This window comes from Cricetulus griseus, chromosome 7, assembly GCF_003668045.3.
Source record: "Cricetulus griseus strain 17A/GY chromosome 7, alternate assembly CriGri-PICRH-1.0, whole genome shotgun sequence".
Taxonomy (NCBI): Eukaryota; Metazoa; Chordata; class Mammalia; order Rodentia; family Cricetidae; genus Cricetulus; species Cricetulus griseus.
In genome coordinates, this window is record NC_048600.1 from 105,301,791 (window position 1) to 105,315,632 (window position 13,842).

Here is a 13,842-nt window from a genome sequence, read left to right on the forward strand (position 1 = left end):
AGTTGCAAAGAGTAATCAGGATGGAAGACTGTGAAACATTGTGTAAACACTAATAAAGTGTGAGGCAGTAGTGCTATGAGCCTACAGGGCTCATAGTTGAGGAGTTAGTTGTCTTGAGTCTCAGAAGAGTTGTCTTGAGTCTCAGAAGAGATACCAACTTTAGACATCTTGGAACTATGAATTACTGAGAAAACCACCTGAATAAGCAATAATTTTTTGTTTTTCTCCATAAAACTTGGACATCAATGACAGGCACTAATAAAATGGGTATATGATTTACTCATAGCTATTGTAGATGTTTTAGAATGCAGAGTAATCTTTAAAAATACCTTAATGTTTAACTTCAAGAAAAATAATTCAGAATGTAAGATTGCAAAAATGAGAGTTTGGAAAGATTGCTCAGTTGTTAAGTACAAGAGGCTCTTTCAGAGGACCAGACTGGGTCCAAGTACTTCATATTACGTGGCTTACAACCAACTGCAACTCCAAATCAGGAGGACTCCATCACCCTTTAAGATGCATTTCTATGTACATGCCCTTCACATACACACCTAATTTAACATAAGTATAATAATGGGAATATGGAGGGATACTTTCTCAGCCTCGATACATGTGGGAGGTCCTAGGCCCTGCCCCAAACCATGTGACAGACTTTGATAACCTCCCCATGGAAGGCCTCACCCTTCCTGAGGAATGGATTGGGAGTGGGATGTGGGAAGGTCTCTGGGGGACATGGAAGGATGAGAGAGAAAGGGAACTGGGATTGATATGTAAAATAAGATTGTTTCTAATTTAAATATTTTTTAAAAATAAAATAATTAATAAAATTAATCAAAACATTTTAAAGGAAAAGTGTTAACTTATATTTATTGATTATTCTACTTGAAAGGACCATTTCAGTGTACTCTAAATACACAATTTATCTATAAGAAAGATGTAGGAAAGTGTTGTCACCACAGAGAGAAATGGTCTCAATTATCTCTAACCAAATCCCTTTTGATATTCAATAAATCTGAGTTCTAAACAGAGAGACACATGTCATATTCTAGCACTGCCTTGTCTGTTTCACAGCTATTGGAGGTGGCATTATGCAGAAATGTGTAGTGAAGTCCTGAACATTCTCACAGCTATTTAATGTCTGTCAGGCCAGTGCTAAAGTTGAACTCAAGGATGAACAATAAAATGCTTGAAATTACACTCGACTTTCTTTTAGCTCATATAACACAATAACAAAGAAACTGAAATGTAATAGCTAGATGGTAGGGCTAAAGTCAGGTTAACCTCAATCTAATTAAGCTATGGCTATGCCACAATTCAATTTCACAGTAAGAGAAGTAGGGAAAGCCAGCACAAACTTGTAGCAGTGAAAAGAAAAATAATATAGGATCCCACATATTATGGAAAAGAAGCAAAACTGCCAATTATGACATTTTATACCATGCTTATTTTATATACAATACCCATAATTTAATAAAAATCCAAGTATTTGAAAGAAACAGAGAAATATGAATCATAACTAAGAAAAAATAGAGTTCACAAAGCATGGCCTGTAGATGCCCCACTATTTGAAACTCTAACAAGGAATTTAAACTTACCTATAATTACACATATGATAAGATAGATAGATAAATATGAAGTAGAAATGTTGACTGATGAGAAAAGAATGACTTGAAAATAACCCAAGACGATAAAGAATGCTTACAGATTATGAGACAAAAAAAAGATCCTATGAGGAGTTCTAAGTATACACTAGGGCATTGACAGTTGTTTCCCTTGTGGTCTTCTACAGCTCTGCTCAGCAGAAAAAAAAGCAACCTGTTCAGAAGAAAACAGAAGTGTTGCACAATGTTGAAGCACCTCTGGACCTTTGCAGCATTAACTAACATACTTACCTGTTTAGGTGCATTCTCCATTAGCGAACATCACAGTGGGTTGATTCATCCGTAATGCATATGTGGGCAGATAAGAAAATTGAGCAACTGAGAAATTACTAATACCATTGCATATATAGTAGTAATAAATGTAAAACATTATAAATAAGGTATGCTAGTCAAGATATTTTACCACAAATCACAGTGTCATTGAAAAAGTTGAAAAGAGAATATAGGATATGATTGACTAACTATGGGAAATGTATATTTATGTTTATCTACATAGGTAATGAATAACAATTTACATGGCACATTTTCAGAACTTTTAACCAGGTAAAAATTAATCAGGTGTCTGAATCTGTGACTCACTGGAAATTACCCAACTATAGTGTATCTTCAGAGCTTGGCAGTGCCATGAGTATCAGTGGACAATGCTTCTGCTTTCTGGAGATACCATGTATGCTCCTAAATATCTTCAAAATGACCATGTTGTGGAAATTGAGGTCTACTGCTACAGTGATAAATTCTTAACTTTTGGAAGAAAAATAATACCTAATTAAATGAAATGAAAAGTAGACAGCAGCCTTAAAATATATTCAATTTAAAATTACAAAATGAAGTAATTCTATTAATGTGGCAGTTAACCAGCCTCTCTTCTTCCATAGTTTTCTCTGAAATGCATTCCAGGACAGAGATATAAAATATTAAGACAAGAAGCAGTCAAGAAACACAACCATAACTAGATACTTCTTGAAACTTTGGGGTTTTACTCCATGATCACAGGCTATGTGTGATACTAGAAGCAATATTGACAACATGGTGTGTCATCACTATAATACTGCACTAAAATCATTAACTTCCAGGACTAGCTCCCTTTAGAAAAAAACAGAAATAAAATTTCTTTAGTGCTAAAATATTTCTTTTTCTTAGTTCCTTTCCAAAAGCCTGAGTATAAAGAAATCTAATTGGTCTGGGTATGAAATCAAATTATACTAGGTAGATAAATACTGAGCAAACATGTTAAGTCCTCTTGGCCTTGTTTTGCCTATTGTTGAGTAGATATATTAAGAACATGTTGACAAAGACTGACAAATAAGAAAATAATTCACAAAGACGCTATTGCTAGGGTAAACAGTAGATGCTTAATATTTTGAGTTTTTCTTCCTCACATCTCATCACAGCAAGAAGAATCTTCTAATACCATCTTCTGGTTTTGATTATTAAAGCATTGTGTTCACAAACATCAACATTTGGGCAGCATTAAACAATTGAAAATATAAGTTAATGAAAGATCTGGACAAGAACTGTGGAGAGGAATATAACCTTCTAAGTCCACCCCTGCTGGTCTATGCCCACTAGCTTCATGTCTCAAAGTTACTATACCCTCCTGATATGGTGCCACAAGGTAAGGAATCAAGTGTTCAAACCATGAGGCTGGGAGTCATTCTAGAACTAACCTGTACCAATACTATTCACCAAACACTAAGTAGTAACAAAATTCACATTTTAAAGAAATATATTTCTAAATTTTCATGCATTAAAGAGAAGAGAATACAGTCTAACTGAAAAATAATGGCAATGAAACAGCAAAAGTTATACGATACAGCTCATGTCATTCTTAACTAAACACTACAACATTATGGGCATACATGAGGTGATGTGAAAAACTAAAAGTTAATATATCTGAAAAAAATTATGAAGTAAGGGGAAAATTCAAACCAGAAAAGTAAATGGCAGATAAATTTCCCAATGACATCCTCATCCTAATCCCAGATCTTGTTAATATATAAATATATAAAGGGAGTTAAGTTTGTGGCTGGAATTAAAATTTCAACCCGCTAAGATAAAGATAAGATTTTTCTTGTTCTACATGAGGGAGTATAATGTCCTCACAAGGATCCTCACAAAAGAGGAAGAGTGGACACAAGGGCTGAGGTCAGAGTAAAGCCAGATGGGGACTGACCTGACATTGCTGACCTGATGGAATGTGCTTGATTTCTGGGATGGGAAGAATAAGAATTTAGGCAGTGATGACCTTATGCTAGCCTTCCTGTGGATTTGAAGTAGAGTTTAAAGCCCTGGGTAAGAGAGTAAAGGTGAACAGCAAAGGTTTATTGGGGGAAGAGACACATCTTATTGCACAAAGAGGAAGGCTTAATTAATTAATATTGTGACAGGAGTCACCTCTTGAATCAAGTGACAAGAGTCAGGTTACTTAATTGCCTGGGTGGCAGAGGGACTGGATGTGGCTTATGTCCTGCTCAGGAAACTGCTCTCCTTAGGGTTTGAAAGGACAATATAATCTAACAGAGTAGAAGTGTCACAGTCAAGGAAAGGGAAGAAACAGATTTTCCCCTAGAGTTTCCAGACAGAAGCACAGCCCTAGTGACCCATGAACTTTAGAATCCCTTGAGTTGTGTAACTTCTGGCTATTACAGCTGTAGGGGAACAAATGTGTGCTATTTTAAGCTGCTAAAATTGTGATAATTATTATACCAACAGTAATATGAAGCATAAGGTGAATAATGAAAATAAAATGGAAATAGTTAATAAATCAATGTACATACAGATAATGAACAAATTTGATTCTGTGAAAAGACTAATAAAAAGCATAGACCTCTCTTGAGTGAAACGAAGTAAATAAGTGCAAGACTGGGCAAAAACAACCATATTAGCAATGAGAAATGGGGACATCACTGCAAAGGCTGAACACACCAGAAATTGTGAGGACAGTATGAACAACTTTAGAAAACATAAATTAAGTGGATGAGTGCTTAGAAAAATAGAATTCATGAAATTGATTCAAGACAGAATAAAGAAGTCATACAATCTGTCAAACACTAATGGAAATCAATTGTCAGTAAAAAAATTCTATCAGAGAGAAAAAAGCCCATAAAGATTGCTTAGAGAGGAACGTGCCTGATGCAGTTACTAATCAAACCCAATGTCTTGAATTAACTTGATGTTTGATCAGAGATTCATGAAGAAAAGTGTATGATGGAGGCGGGTCCAAATGGAGACAGAGTTTAGAGGACATGTGGCTTCCATGAGCCTGTCACCACACTCAGAACCCGGAGACTCAGAATTCCAAGTACAACTTGCTGGAGAACATCCCAAATTCAATCTACAGGAGTTTTTGTTGCTACAGCTGACAATTGCTGACATCACTGAAGATTCTCATGGGGAGAATAAACACAGCCAACAAATTTAGATGTCTGTTAACATGCTATTACGAGTATTAAAAATAGAAAGACTTTTAATTTTGACAATTCCACACATTTTATAAGGAATTTTGATAATTTCATCCACTATGACTTCTCTCATCCCCCTTATTCTCCAATTGAAATCCCTGTCTTTCTAGTAAGTTCCCTCCTAACTCGTGTGTGTGTGTGTGTGTGTGTGTGTGTGTGTGTGTGTGTGTGTGTGTGTCCTACTGAGCTGAACTAGTTTTGCTTACCTGAACAAACATGGGATTAGAGGAATACTTATTGAAGCAAAGACAACATGACAGCAGTTATGTAACTAAGAAAAATTACTTGTCCTAGCAACCACTAACTGATGGTAGTTTCTTATGAGTGGTGGGACCATCACAACCATTCTCTGTCCATGATGAAACATTGACAGACCCAATTTTGTGAAGGTGCAGGCAATCACAAGTACTGTGAGTTCCTGAGTGCAATGGTAACTTCTCATCCTCAAGACAGTGTTTCATGGCACTTCTGCCCTCCAACCATTACATTCTTTTTGTGATCTTTTTCCATAATATTCCCTGAGCCCTGTTGGATATGGTAATAGATTTTTTTGTTTATGCTCAAGAACTCAGTTATGAAGTCTTGTATTTTGGCCAGTTACGAGTCTCTACATTAACCACTGCCCACTGAGAAAAGATCCAAGCAGAGACGGCACTAATATATGGATATAAACATAAGTATTTAGAAGTCACTTTGACAATGACCACTTAGTGAAGTAACAGTAGTAGGATAGGTCTCCACTTCAGGATCATCACCTCCTCAGCCACAGATATGTATCCAACAGTTCAGTACCAGGTATGAGCCCCATCCTTGAAACAGGTCTCAGTTCCAATCAATAAGAGGTTGACTGCCCCATGATAGTCATGCCACTGTTGAATCAATGGACATAACTTGTCTGGAAAGTTATTATAACTGGTAGAGTTCCCAGCAGTATAAAACTATTGGTAAGTTTTCTTCCTCAGTAACTTGCATAGCATTTTCTGGTACTGAAATCCCTAGCCAGTAGTGGACACACATCCAACTTTGTTCTATTTTGATTTTTTCAAATTATTTGCAGCCAAAGTGTGGCTCATTTTGAGAATCATAATGTCTTGTTCTGGTTGGCAATGAGAAACAATGGTAATAAGCTCTATTGTTTGTGAAGGCAGAGATTTGAGCTCTCCAAGACTACCAACATTTAGGGCTATATCTCACATCAGGCACTGAGAATTCCATTTAATTACCTGTGACTTCTGGAGGGCAGGATTACCACCTATGCAGACTACCTCTGTTCAAATCCCCTTTTTCCTAATTTGATATTTGAATAAGTTTAAAACAGTGAGTTTCTTCATATATCCTTAGGTTTGGTCAACTCTTTCCCCCAAATTCTTCTTCTATGTTACTACCCCCACATTTAAATGTTTACACCAACAGTACCCCACATTTTTTAAAATCATATCATCCTTTCTAAGGTCTCCCTTTTCCAACTCCACATCCAATAGCTTCTTTCTAGCTTTCTTGCCTCTATAGGAACTCTATGTTAGACATACTAATCCAATAATTAAAAACCTTCCACCTCAGCCAGGTAGTGGATGGTGCATGCCTTTAATTGTAGCACACAGGGAGGCAGAGGCAGGCAGATCTCTATGAGTTCAAAGCCAACCTGTTCTACAGAGTGAGACTAGAGATACACAGGGAAAGCCTGCTTTGAAAAATACAAAAAAAGGAAAAAGAAAAAAAAAGAAGAAAAACCTCCCATGATTCCCCTCCTATTCTGGCATCTCAGCACAGACCACATTAGACATGTTAATCATTTAATTTGATATCCTACCTTAGGCTTTCAGGCTGAACATAACCAAGATAAGGGTCATTAAGATATTGTCATCAATGCCTGGGTCATCAAAATGAATGTGTTTGTTTTCCACCTTTTACCAGCCTCTGCTCCATATCTTTTTAGTAGATATATAAGTCTAGTCAATATCCTAAACCTGAAGGAAGGGAGTCCATCTTGCCTTTAAGACTTGTCAATTTCTCTGAGTCCTTCCTCCAGCAATGACCTTGGATTCCAGAAACAACCCATCTGATGGTGAGATCTTGTGAAAAGAGTCAAATCTGGGACTTGGGAGATGACTGATGGAAAAGGAACTTGAAAGGAAAGTGTGGTAACCAGAGTTCAGATCTACATATCCAGTGTAAGAGCCTGGCAGGGGTAGCAGTCACCTAATGCTACAGCACTCAAAAGGCAAAACCAGGGCACCTTGGGAATAAGCTGGCTATCCTGGCTAGCTGGAATTAGTGAGCTACGCATTCAGTATTAGGCTGTGTTGTAATGAATGAAGTGAATACGAAAGATGCACTCTCTTGTCAACCTTGAATTTCCACAGGCATGTGCAACACACTGTGCCCATATATACTGAAACACTCATATTACAACACACAAACAAAATAGTATAATTTAAAGCATAATTATTCACTTACAGTCACTTATGTTCCTCTGTGTGTGCATGCCTATTTGTTTGTGCATGTGTGTGTGTGGTGTAGTTATTTTTAAATGGCCTTTTTGCAACATAGGTGATTCATTAATTAGCCATATGAACAGATGACATATTTTTGTCACTGGAGAATACTGCTCTTAAATGCATTTATGTTACTTGGTTGTCTTTGTGCACACATGCACGAATGTGTGGAAGGTGGTGGGTGTGTGCTTGTCATTTAGATTTCAAAAAATAGGAAAGGTATAGGGTTTATGAGATTAGAAAGCTGAAGCTTCTACATAAGTGGAACACTGCTTCTGTGTCGGAAAATATCAGTGTGAAAAATGAGATCAAAATGCTTTTGCTTTCAGAAAACATAAATGAGCAAATAGCTGTAAAATCTAAGAACTGCATGAGAAACCAATTTGAAAGTTGAACAACAGAAAAGACATCCATTATTCAAATTGCTATCACCAGACAAGTATAAAATTTATTTGATGTAAACATAATTTCTGAAAGGTAGCTAAGAATTTCCCTCTTCAGATGAAAACTGAAACACTTTCTCCTGTGTGTCTGCATACAGCTGTCTCATATTATTACATTACCTGTGCATTCCGAGTATTGTATATCATTGATAGGATAGAAATGAACATAAATATTTCTTTTTTCTTGCTAAGAATAAATTAAATTATGATTTCATGCATAACATGCCTATTGATGATAATGGGATTTCTGATTCAATGCAACAAAATCCCGCATCTGGGTAATTAGGACATATGCTTGTTCTTGGCTTAAGGAGCCTGGAAGACATACATAGATACAGATATAGGTATAGATAGATATAGATATAGATATAGATATAGATATAGATATAGATATAACACAATTTCCTATCTATTGAGGCAGACTCACAAAAATTAAAAAATAAAAAATACCTCAGATCTCGTGGCTCAGCTCTATAATCCCAGCCACTTGGAAGGTTGAGGCATCAGACTCATAATCAAAGCCAAGAAATATCTCAGCTATAGAGATCATTGAAACTTAGTAAGACTTTTTAAAATCTGTATACATATATATATATATATATATATATATATATATATAATTGATTGCTTGAGAGATGAGATAGAAGACAGATTAAAAAGAAGGTAGATAGAAGATAAATGATTGACAAATAGAAGATAGATGCAGATAGAAGATAGATGAAAGATACATATTTGATCAATACATATATATTCATGCACACATACATACAGGCTTGCATGCATACATGTGTGTGTTCATTCATATACACATGCTTTATTGATAGGGGGCAGAAGATACAGCTCAGTCTGAAAGTGTTTATCTGACATACTCCAAGCTTTCCATACTATTTCTCATACTGCCAATACTTTCAGGAGAAGAAAGAAAATGCCAAGTAGTAAAATTTGAATCAGAGTTCATGGAATGGAGGCCAAGTGTCAGTAATATAAATTAAAAATCAATGTGTGTAATAGCAGATTCTATTTTTCAGAAAAATCAACATTTTGACTCATGAACAATTACAAAAAAATATTTTGTGTCCCTGGAAATTTCCCTAAGGCTATAGAGCAAATAGGGAAATATATTCATTCAATAAAATCTACAAAAGCTCAAGAACATTAGACAACTTTGATATTTGAACTGTGTTCTTCTTACTTACCCCTGAACTGTGTGAGTTGAAGGGGCTGTAAGCTCTGCTCTGAGAAGGGTGGGAGCGACTCCCTGTCTGAGACCCTGGTCTTGGGTCTGTTTCCATCCTGAAAGGAGATTGACTACCACAGGACTCTTCCCACTCTACAGGTTTGGCAGAAGCTCTTTGTAAGTACAGCAAGAAGACAATGCGCAAAAGCTCCTGGGAACATCCTATTTCACCTTTCCCTGGATGTGAGGTGGCGTGTGCATAGTGCCATGGCAAGCTTTAATATTGGTGGTAGAGATCCAAACTCAGGTCCTCCTGCTTACATTCCAAGTTCTTTACCCATGGAGTCATCTTCACAGCCCCTATTTAATAGGTTTGTAGAATCAATTTAGTTAAGAAATTAAGGAGTGAGTTTTAAGTTTTAGCAGTACCTTTAAGGAATCAACCATCCTAGATTGTCACTGAGGAAGTTGATGTGTTTCTTCATATTAAATAAAACTAGTAATAAATTTAGCCTACTAAATATACTCAACAAATTCACCAATTAGAAGTATAGCATAGGAATGGACTTTCAGAGCCATTTTCACATAGAGGTATACTCCCTCAGCCTAGACACATAGGGAAGGGCATAGGCCCTATCCCAAAGGATATGACAGACTCTGAAAACCCCCATGGACGACCTCACTCTCCCTGGAGAATAGAAATAGTATGGGATAGGTAGGGTGTTAAGGGGTGGGCAGCAGAGGAGGAGAGGAAGAGGGAACTGGGATTGCCATATAAAACAATCTTGTTTCTAATTTAAATTTAAAATGAAGGGAACAATAAAAGTATAAAAAGAAGTATAACTCGGGACCTAGTCTCATTTCATATAATGTTTAAAAATTGGAAGCTGGAAGTATAGTGTGCCTTTTGAACACACAGCAATAAATAATACATGGAAGATTCTGTTATATCATTAGGAGACTTTAAGGTTCTAACCTTTAAAAACTGTAGATAGGAATTAAGTAACATAGTTGTAAGAATTACAGAGATCTAAATTATTTTAAGCTATTATCATGACATGAGTTTTTTTTTACAGGTTTTCTGAGAAAACCAAGATTTTTTTCTTATATGTTTGCTTTCAACCATGTGTATGCATGTGTCTGGGAATGGGTTTGTGATTATGAGTGCAGGTGTACTCCACAGATGAACATGGTCCTTTGGAACTTCTGTAGTAGACAGATGTTAGCCACCTGACATGGGTGCCAGGAACAGAAATAGGGTTCTCTGCAAGAGCAGCAAGCTTTCTTAAGATCTGAGCTTCATCTCCAGCTTCCAAAAAATAACTTTTCAAAGCAAACATAGGAATAAAATATATTAGTAATGTCACTTTCTGGGGAGTTTCCTACATATGCAATTTTTACTTCTTTTGTGTAACTGAAAATAACTATGTTTAATTAGGCCAAGAGCTTAATGCATGTCAGCTTGACTAATTGAGTTTTATCCCACACATTTAGAGTATACAATTATCTCATGAAGTAAGTTATATATTTCTTTTAAATATGATTATTGATTATTGAAAATAATATAATGACACAGGGAGATATAACTAATATTTCATTCATTTATCTGTAATATTCTCATGAAGTGAAGCTAATACAGGTGCAATAAAGTTAAATTACAGAAGTGTTTTATTTCCTGAGAGCTCAGTGACAGAAGCTAAATTAAATACAGATATTACTGTTCTTGAATCAGAAAGACAGGATTGTAAATACCACAGAATATCCAATCCAACTTTTACAAGTTATCTTCTGAAAGCTATTCCATACAAACCTAACAGCAAGAATTCATCTGTGGAATGAGTTGTGTACAGGCAGTGTGCAACAGTGAGAAAATCAAGCTGAGTAGAAAATTTGAAATCTTAGGAAATGAGCCAATATTTTGGTATATACACAACTTATACTTTATACATGCAAGAATCAGAAATATGGTGTCATTTCACTGTATGTGCATGCCCTAGTCAGCATTAACTGTCAGCTTGACAAATCTAGAATTACTTGAAAAAGAGTATCAATGGAGTAATTGTCTTCCTTAAGTTAGTCTATGAGCATGATTCTAAGAGGCTGTCTTGATAGTTAATTGATGGAGCTTGCAGACCACCTGTGGTAGTATTATTTCTACAGAGGTGGTCCTGAGCTAAATATGACACTAGCTAAGCATGAGCTGGAGAATGAACCAGAAAACAGTGTTCCCCATGGTTACAGCCTCCAGATTCCTCCCTGACTTTTCTCAATGATGGGCTATCGTCTAGACTTATAAGACAAAATAAGCCCTTCTGTCTCTAAGTTTCTTTTGGTCAGAGTGTTTTATTGAAACTGGAATGACAGATTTGAAGTAAAGGACTAATCAGAATTTAAAGCAGGCTATTGTCATGGCTGGATTTTCTTCTGCAAATTGTTATGGTTTATTCCTCCTTCTTATGTTCCTTTCTTTTTTATATTTTGCTCTTAGTCCTCAGTTGAGTGGTTAATATTTTGTGCATATTTTTTCTCATATGAGCTTAATGAAGGGTTCTCAGGTAAAACCTATTCTCAAGAAATATGCAGTAGTGGGTAGAAAGTGGCTCAAGATTTGAGAGAACTTGACACTCCTCCAGAGAACCTAGATGTAATTCCCATCACCTATGTGGTGACTCACAACCATCTTTAACTCTAGTTCCAGAAGGTCCAGTGTCCCTTTCTATTGCACACAGGTACTGCATGTATGAGATGCACAGACATGTATGTAGTTAAAACAGTAAAACACGAAACTAAAATGGGGGTGAGGAAGAAAGGAACATGCAATATCTGTGTAAGGAGAGAGGCACATATGAATACTGGTGTTTGAGTAAAGACTATGAGGAAATCTGAGAAAATATATCAACTGAGGGTGGGTTCAGAGGATATTTGGTGGAGAAGGGAATAGATATTATGTCAGAATTTGTAGCCCAAACACAAGAAGACTGAAGAAGGAGAAAAGGGGTTAGTTGGACTCTGAAGCAACAGAAAGAGTTGCAGAGACAAATTTCATAGACTGACTAAACTGCAATTAAGGAAATTTTAATTACTAAATGAGACTCAAGTAGGACCTAAAGTGATAGATATGTAGACAGGGATTTCTGTTCCATCTGGTCCCACAGCCATTTATTCCCACATAAACACACAGATTTATGTTAAGTATAAACTGTTTGGCCAATGGCTCAGGCTTCTTATTGTCTAGCTCTCTCTTAATTATTAATCCATAACCACTAATCTATGTATTTCTACATGGTCTTATCTTACTGGAGAACATCTGGCATGCTATTTTCCCAACAGCTACATGGCTTCCCTCTCTGCGAGCTTCTCTCTCAATTCTCTACCCAGAATTCTCTTCATCTGGTAGCCCCACCTATACTTCCTGCCTGGTTACTAGACAATCAGTGTTTTATTCATCAACCAATAAGAGAAACATATATACAGAAGAACATCCCCCATTATAGATATGCATGTAATTTGTGACAAATGACATATTCTGACTCTCCAACATTAGAATTTCTGCCCTGAAATTTAATTTTATCAAGGGTTGAAGACACTGTGAAGGATGGAAGCACAAGGAACATGGCCAGAATGGATTGGGAGGGATAATTGAGAATCAGGCACAGATGAAATACCTGAGCAAGAAAGAATGGGGAAGCTTGACATGCATGCCATGTGGTATTTGGGCACCAGACAATGAAAACATGGTACACAAATTCACAAGTTTAGTTAAAAGTTCTGTGGGGGTGTGAGGGGGGGTATTTCCTCATCTCAGAAAAATGACATTGGAAAAAGAAGCAATTTTCCAAGTACAGTTTCTCCCCACAGTCTCCTCCCTTCCTAATTTGATTCTCATGTTGACTCCTGTGGGAGGCATCAGAGCATTGGAGTCAGATCCTACAAGTCATGATATAAGTGTGCTCATTAGAAATGTCATTTCTCTCATGTTACAGTACAGGGAAGATGTCAGCTAGGACTTACAATATGTAACGCCAAAGGAAAAAAGTTTTCAAATGCCATTTTTCCACAGGTTAAATGCTATTGTGCCCTGGGATCTAGCTGATAATTAATGCCAACCTATTTATTGGATGTGCAAGATGAAGATTGTTTCATGGGCGCTACTCCTGCTATTTTATTCTGCTGTACTCTAACTTACCCATACTTTAAATCAGCTGCTGTTCTCTTTGCCACAAAGTAGATATAATGCCAGGGCATTACATAATAGGAGATACATTCTCTGCCTGAAATAGCTCCTCTCTAGTTAGTAAGTGAAACAGGAAGCTGAGACATACACACTATTTTGGTTTTGTCATGACAGCTCAGGTGGCACTTGGCTGACATCTATTGGAACCATCACAATGCTCTCATGCTTCACTGGTCTAAGTAGCAATTTGCTATAGATTCATCCCCAACTCTGTTCAATTTAATTTTTCCTCAGCAAGCCCCCCTCCCTCTCTCTCTCTCTCACACAGCCTGGTATTTCCAAACATTATGAAGCACATGGAATTATATTGCTGGAACTATACTTAATATATTAACCTATGTTGAGTTACTCAATGTATTCAGATAAAACTT